Genomic DNA, 8926 nt, shown 5'->3' on the forward strand with positions numbered 1-8926 from the left:
AACATAAGTAAATTTTATATTGAAAACGTTGCAAACATTTTGAAAACTCATTTAAGATATATTTCAAATTCGGTTCAAAACGACGAGCTTAATAATAATATTTTTTATCAAAAAGTCAAAAAAAGCTGTTTTAAATTTAAAACAATTTATAAATTTAATCTTGACATTCATAAAATTCAAATGACCCTTTAAAAATACCATGATTTTCAATTGAACTATCAGAAACCAACTAAAGCATATGAACACAAAGAAATAAATCTCAGTCTGGCTATATAAATGGAACAACTTTAATTGTTACCATTTTATAGAAAATGATAGATTAGGCACGTCCATCTAGCTGTTTAACCAAAGCAAATTCAGAAGGGTAGAGTATATTTCAACCTCACCGTTTGTTTACAGCTAATTTCCTAATGCATGTAGAGCAATACTTTGGTTAGCTTGCTTGCTTTGATTGAGTATTGTATAATTGTAATTGTAATTGGTATCAAATTTAAATATAATATACAGGTTTACTATGCCTATAAGTATTGTTTGAAGATATCAATCTTAAATACAAAGCTTGAGTAAACGTTTATACAAACAGAGTAAGTAAGCCAACCAAAGTTTTACTCTACAAGCATTAGGAAATTAGCTGTAATAAAAATGGGTGTCGGGTCTTGCTGTCAGATGTGAGTACATTGACCCATTGACCATCATCTCACTGGAATATAAAAATAGCAATGAAAACACTGTGAAAACACTGTTCCACTTAGAGTATAACATTGAACTCTTATTATCTTTAACACCTATAAAATACTAATGTTCCTTTAATTTTCTATTGTACCTTAATATTAGCATGACCGACTGCATTCTTCAATGGATTCTCTCCAATTCTCTGCTGGTGGATCTTTGTTATTATCAATTCTGTAAAGAAAAAAATCACATTACTGACTTTTTTCTCTCGCCATTTCGTTTTATTAGTTACAGCAGTTATACCAACGTACTTATAGTTAAAAATAAAAACTTTCATCTGAAATGATATGAAATCTTGTTTTCTGATTTATATATAGAATTGTCCTTTTCAGCGAAGAAAATTTGATAAACTTTCCCAATAGATACAACGACTAAGCGGTATGAGTTTTACTCATTATTAAAGGCGGTACGGTGACATACAATTTGTATGTCATTTACTCTCTTGTGGAGATTCGCCTCATTGGAAACCATACCACCATAATTTTTTTATAAGCAACCAGATAATCTTTATAAAAGATACCCAACCAGCAAACGTTATAGTTATATATTGGCAAAAATATCAAAGAAACATTACCCCGTCTTTGCTCTGTTGGTATATCCACGCCAATTTCTGGTTTCTTTTCTTCTATATTCATACTTTCATCGGTTTCTGCTCTCTTTTCTTCTATATTCATACTTTCATCTTTTTCTATATTCATGCTTTCATCTTTTTCTAATCTCTTCTCTTCTTTATTTCTCTTTCTGTTCAAATAAATCAAATAAATATTTAAATGAGAAAAATGTGATATATTTTACATTATGAATAATAATCAATTTAAAACGAAAAAATGAAAATGGTAAATAAAATTATTCTCAATAAATCGAAAAAACAAAATTAATTCAACTGTTCATATGTAACGGTTACGCTCTTGTTTGATGATTGAATATGATTTTTCGCGAATTTGAGCGAATATAAACTTTTAGCGAATTTTAGCGTCACATATTCGTGATATTGTATATACGACCCTTTTCTGCTATTGAAGGTCGTATGTTAACCTATAGACGTTGAAGGGTTTTCAGTCATTGTGTAATTTTTAGCTTAAATTTGAAACGAAAGAGAAAGCTATCAAGTCAAATACTTCAGGAAACACTTTTATAAAATAAACAGAGAAAAAAGATGCAGGTTTAAATACAATGACAGAATCAAAAGGACTATATTTATTGGACAATTAACCAGATTGGAATCTGTTACTATGACTCATACTATGACATACTTATTTCCATTTTCCAAACTGGCCTCTTTGCCTCAGCGGCCTTCTTGTCTAGATTGTCTTCAAGTGAACACTCAAATTCAGCTGTACTACATATGGCCTCACAGAAGCCAGACACATCAAGGCGTTCCTTTTCTTTTTCTTGATTGGACATAGCCATTATAAACCTATTAATTGTTGAACCAACTGTTAGTTAATGTAACATAAAATTTCTATGTAGCATCCATCCCCTTTTTCCATTTTTTTTAATTTCGGAATCTTCTGGATTATGCAATCTAGAATGTTATCACTATTATAGATTATTCATAGTTCTACCTGAAAAATGTATAAACATCGAAGAGGATTTTTTAGGTGGGTTGTAGATCATTGAAACGCCGATAATGCAATCTTTCACCGAAGTGTTCCCGTTCTTCAGTTTTAAGTCTTTTGGTTTTTGTTCTATCAATATGTTATATTCTAAACTTTTTGCATGTAGTAATAACGCTATTATCAAACATATTTTTCTAATTTAGCGTTTTCAAGAGGCCCTTTTAAAACCTTCATTTAAAGTCCAACAGCAATGAAATAATATATAAATTATATATCATTTCTTGAGGCAAAATGAATTCTTCATCAAAACCTAATACGTTTTTACATAACGTTAAAACCAGTGATAAATTATTGTCTTGTTCTGTTTTGGTAAGAGATCGTACTACTATTTCTTGAAAACAGGTTTTTTAAAGTTTCAAACTTGTCTTTTTAATAAATAACTGGATGAAAACACGTGACTTGAAATAAGTGAAATATGAGTACTCACCAGACTTATGTTTCGATTTTTTCAAACTTTCAAAAAGCTGAACAGGACTTCTAAAAATTAATCCTGCTGTAGTGTATTGCCGATACTTCGACAATAACGTTGGCATTGGAGATATTTATGACGTCGAAGTAAGACAGCAGCGCCGCCGCATAGTTTTCTCTGATTCTCCTCTACTCCTTTTTCTGTGTGATGACGGCTAGTAAGTTGTAACGTATTTGTCAGTTTTAAAGTTGTCAACAGTGTTTGTTCATTTATTGTGTTAGAAGAATGTTGTTGCATATAGATCACTAAATAAAACAGTCGGACATGTCAATAAGAAACAATAAATACAAATGAAAATTTGGCAGTTTTGAGTTTTCCTTGCTTGGTTATTGCCAAAAACCATTCGAAATATGCATATAAAGAACAGCTATCAAGGCACTATTCCAATAAAAGTTTAACATGGGATTGTTATTACTGTGTCATACTTGTCTCCCATTATTTAATTATTCATTTTATCTTCATTTGTATTTATTGTTTCTTATTGACATGTCCGACTGTTTTATTTAGTGATCTATATGCAATTCTCTGCTGGTAAGTTTTTATCATGCCACATCTCCTTTTTTATTAATATGGTCCATGTACCAGTTTTAACAACGTCATCCTGTGTTTCAGACTACAAATATACCGGGGCAATTCTTTAATCCAATAATCCTAATGTAAAAATTGGCGTAAACGGAATAAACCCTCACTTTGCTCAGGGAATTTCTATTCTATAGTTAGAAATATCCCAAAAATATATCAGAATAAACGGATGTGGTATTATGCCAATGTCAAAATATCAACCAGAGACCAAAGAATGAGGACGCAAGCAACTATGGATCACCCTATGATCTTCAATAATGAGCAAACACAAGAAAGGTATAAAACTGCCGAAATTTATCGAAAGGAACTTACTTTAAATAAACCAAATTTATACAGTAATAACTGTCCTAGATTTAGATATTCGGTTTTACACGGGAAACTCCACACTAAAATCTACGACAAAAGGACGATTTTCGTTCCCTATTGTTTATTTTCCTTTTTGGATGGCGATGTTCCTTTGGCACCATCTTACGGTGTTTATATTTCACTAGCCTGTCCCAAGTCAGGAGCCTGTAATTCTTTTGTGGTTGTTTGCTGATGTGTTACATATTGGGTTTTCGTTCATTTTTTTTTTGTACATAAATTAGCCCGTTAGATTTTTTGTTTGAATTGTTTAACATTTGTCATTTTGGGGCCTTTAAAAGCTGTCTATGCGGTATGAGATTTGCTCATTGTTGAAGGCCGTACGATGACCTAAAGTTGTTTTAAATATCTGTGTCATTTTGGTCTCTTGTGGAGGGTTGTCTCATTGGCATTCATACCACATCTTCTTTTATCATATGTAAGGGATATGTTGGGTAATCATACCACATCTTCTTTTTTATATGTAAGAGATATGTTGAGTTAAATAAACTATTTGCTCATAGTTTATTAGGCGAGTGTAATATTTGAAAAAGACGTCTAGTTTTAAAGGACTTTAATGCACCCACCTAACACACACGGCTAATTTTTTTTTAAATGAAAGAATAATGATTAAACTTTGATTTTTGCCCGGTCGTCACAAAATCGTACGGTGCAGTTTTTGTAAAATTGACGTTTATTTCAGAAATTAGTTGAAAATTATAAAATTACGACATGTTTTTCAAGCAAAGGAAATAAGTCGTATCTCTTCTTTTAGACAGAATAATTAAGTGAATTAGATTCTTAAAATAATGTAAAACAATATTTATAACTGTAACTCCGCATGCTTTTGCATTCCTTCCTAAATATTTGACATTTTGTACCAAAATTTTCATAATCCCGACCTTTTCGGATCTACAATTAAATTTTTATTAAATGTTTTTGCTCTCTATCCGTTTAGAACACACCAAATTACTCGTCAGTTATCGTTTTTTCATTCAAGATCAAGACTTTATCTCAACATTTCTTAAATCACGAATTTCTGTAATTTTATGATGTTGGGTAAAATCACTATAATTTCCGGAATCCCTTATCTATTTCGTTATCGTTTTTTACTGAATATATTAGTCGATTTCCGTGTACTTAATAGTGCTGTTAGAGTACGATAAATCATATTTAAACGGATCTATTTCTATCTTTAACTTCAGTGTAGCTTAAATAGATATAAAATCGTCCGAAATAATGATCAAATCAAAGTAAAACATAGTTTTTGAGTTCTGTAGAATTCACCCCTTTCTAAATAAGGAATCGTATCGGAAAATTGTAGAAAATCTTCCGAGTCGTGTAAAATTTTCACAGTCCAGTTCACAATGAAACCCTTCCTTTGCTAAAAAGCAAAAAATATCCATTTATTGACACAGATGCATAGTCTGTCATGTATTTACTACATAGCAACTATGTAGTTAAACACTTAAATGAAGATACAGTTGTATTGTCGCAGTGGGAAAACGAAAAAATAAGTTTACAGAAGACTGGTCGATGAATATGAAAAAAATGAAAACATCCCATTTGAAAATACAAAATATCATAAGAGTTGCTATAAATATTTCAAAAGTAAGCACAACCTATCATCTTCTGTTTTGTCTATACAAAGACTTTGTACTACATGTACAATTCTACCGACCAGTCTCTTCTCATATATCAACGAGGGCAGTAGATCTACAACTCATTCGATTTGTCTGTTTGTATTTTTTGCAAATGTATAAAGCCTATAAGCAAGTTACACAACTTCATAAGGTATCGTCTGAAGAGCAAACTCAAGCTGTTTTGAGTGTTACTACATATATCTCCTACAATGATCTGATTTACAAAATAACTCATGATAATTTTACTATTAAATCTTTATACCATCGAGCTTGCATCGCTAAATATTTGCTACAAAATTTGAAACAGAAATTAAAGAGCTATTTAGTTCTGAACATAAAACAGCTTTTACTAACATTTCGACGATTAAAGATGACGTGCCTGTACACAAGGAAGTATCCTGGTTAACAACTTTAATTATTTGATCAGTGAACCGGGCTTAATTTCTGCCCGAGATCGCCACCGAGAAAACTACACAACTTATGATCAGCTTCAACAAAAACTAAAAAACCATGGTCAATTTATAGTTACATGTATACAGCGTCAACAAGGCCAAGGTGCATCCAATATTGTATACAGTAGCTCTATAATTTTGTCTTATGCCGTAATGACGGAAAATTACCCGTTTAAAATGACTGTGATATACGGTCTGTCAAAATTAAAGATCTGAGCAGTGACTGCGAAACTGGTTGCAAGCACTTTAAGCAGCTACTAGTATTTTACGGAAGCAGATATAGGGTAGAGTTGTAATCCAATCACCTTATCCATTATCTAAAAACATTTCACTGGATTATTCAATTGAAATTATGCCATCTGCTTTAAAAACATTTCTGTATTGTCTTAAGCTTTTAGATGATGACACATCTGCGGCAGTTAATAAAGCGTACGATATTCCTATTGACAAAGTTCTTAGACGTATGGCTTTAGTAGAATGTATATTATCTATAAATATTTTTTTAACTCTTTTTCATTTAGGTTTATCACTACAAATGCACCGTATTTATGGACACACCTTTGATAACTATCAACAAGTTTGACTGATCAGAAGATTAGAAACAATAAAAATGGGGCATCCATTCTACATGGCATTAATTTTCTTCTGGGGTTAAAATTTTATCCAAGACAAGGTCGACCTAACTACAGAAACAATAACAGATCTCCGTATGACTTTGGTTGGTTAAAAGGCAACATCGGTCCGGTATGATGTCATTGAACTTTCTACAAGATTTGATCTGTTCACGCTTTGGTATAGGTATAGGGGGAGGGTTGAGATTTCCAAAAACATATTTAACCCCGCAGCAATTTTGCGCCTGTCCAAGTCAGGAGCCTCTGGCCTTTCTTAGTTTTGTATAACTTTTATTTTAACTTTTTGAGTATATTTCTAAGCTTAGTATGACGTCCATTATCATTTCAAACTAGTACATTTTTGTGTAGGGGCCAGTTGAAGAACGCCTCCAGTTTGGGAGTTTCTTGCTGCATTGACGACCCATTGGTGGTTTTTGGCCGTTGCCTGCTTTTTAGCGCGTTGACCAGTCAGTGTCTCTTTGACAAATCCCTCATGTCCATTCCAAATTTTTAATTCAATCTGTATATAGTAGATCTTGTGTCCGCATTGAGCAAAACCTCTACTGTACTGATATATGCCCATGCCAAGAAGTTGTCTTTGTATGGATATGTTGACCGATAAGAATGATGAGATTACAAGTTTAAATGATGCTATAATATTCCGATATCGCAATATTCCGACACCTAAATGGTCCAACATCTCATTGGTCCGACGTTTCGATCATTTAGGTTATACGCTAACGGGATTTTAACATCAGAAAGCCAAATAAAAGGTTCAATATTAGGATAGCCTTGTCCTCCGTTTGAAGCGGTGAAACAAGATAAAAAAAAAAGTAATACTTAGTGCCAAACTAGCCGAACGTCATCACTAGCGTAATTTAAAAAGAGTACAAACTACTTTGTCAAGTGTTGTTTGATTAATTATATATCTCAAGATACACGGCGGCCGACTGAAGTAAAATCAAACACAGTTTGACGTACAATGAGTGATCATATTTTCCTTGTGATGTTTTATATTAAAACTATCAATTTGTTGATATAAATATACTAGTAGCACTTTACTCATTTTAGTTATGTTTGTTAGTACTCTTATCATATCTGATTTAGTGATGTTTGAGTGAGAATGTCTGTGTCATTTTGGTCTTTTGTGGATAGTTGTCTCATTGGCAATCATACCACATCTTCTTTTTTATATATCAACATATTGCACTACAATAATAAAAGAAAATCTGCTCTATGGTTGTCTGATCTTGAAGCGGTTGGCAGGCTTTCAAACTAACAGGAGACCATAGTACGCTTCCTCAATTTTAATGAACAGCTCACTATGGGACTTTTCTAAACAATTAAAAATACGTCATATGTTATATTTTCCTCTTGCTTCAAATATTTTGTTTCGGATTATTTATATCAAATTTGCATATATATGTTTGTTTGTAAATACGTGCAATCAAATGATATGGAGGTATTATAAGATTTAGATAATGCAATGGCGACTACAGATACATTTGTGTGATTTAAATGGTTGATTTTCAAGACTCCGAGAGAAAACGTTATGTAACATGTGTTACCGTTAAAATCAACCAAAATTAATTAATATTATGATAGAAATATATTTTCCCAACAGCAATACAGCATTCCTATGAAATTGTTTCGTTTTTGCATTTGTTTTGACTCGATTTTACAACTGGAAGTATCCGTGAATTGAAATTGCACCCATGATCTTTGACCTCGATTTAAAACAAAATGCACCATAATTTCTTTTGACGACCGGGATATTTAGAAAGTACACATTCTTAGCTTTCTAGTGATATATAATTTAGCCGTGTGTTAGGTAGGTGCATTAAAAATGTAAATTTGGCTCTCATATCACTCGCCTAATCAAGGTAATACTAAATTTATTTGAATTATTAATTGCTTATTTCCAGAAATTAAGCCCACCTTCGTTTATTACTATGCACGGATTTGTCATCTAATTTCCCATCATGCATCAAGTGGTTGCATGATCGCGACAAAGTGTTGTTTTCCGAATTTATAGTATATCACACTTTGTCAAGTGGTAACATTATAATTTTGTAATTTCGTAATATGGTATTAAGAAATTTTGTAAATCTTTTATTTCAATTTTTAAATATGTCCTACTTTTGAACTAAACTGATAAAGTAACTAGTATTTTGTCTAATAAAAAAGGCAAACTCGCAGAATGGCTGAAACTAAAACAGAAAAGAAAAAAAGAAGTAAAATAGTTCAGTTGTCGCAATCTTCATATGGCAGTGCAATACAATTTCTATTTCACCCAGTCAACCATTGTACAATTTTGTGTTTTACGTGAAGGAATATTAAGGTGACATACAGAAAAAAAAAGTGATAAAAAAACAAAAATCTGCTAATGTTTATTGCAGATTGAATTATTTTGTGACCTTGTTTATAAGCGAACTTCAGTTTAATAAATTTTGTAGTTGAAAGGTAAAAACAAATT

General features: G+C 31.9%; 1 long non-coding RNA gene across 1 annotated transcript; it reads right to left on the minus strand.

The window, feature by feature from the left end:
- Positions 1-1985: 1985 nt before the first annotated feature.
- LOC139504657 (uncharacterized) lies at positions 1986-2897 on the minus strand. Its single transcript, XR_011659332.1, has 2 exons — positions 2779-2897; positions 1986-2149 (listed from the first exon to the last, which is right to left on the minus strand). It is a non-coding gene; the product is annotated as an uncharacterized lncRNA (long non-coding RNA).
- Between the last annotated feature and the right edge of the window lie 6029 nt (positions 2898-8926).

The sequence above is a fragment of the Mytilus edulis genome, unplaced genomic scaffold (assembly GCF_963676685.1).
Source record: "Mytilus edulis unplaced genomic scaffold, xbMytEdul2.2 SCAFFOLD_500, whole genome shotgun sequence".
NCBI lineage: Eukaryota > Metazoa > Mollusca > Bivalvia > Mytilida > Mytilidae > Mytilus > Mytilus edulis.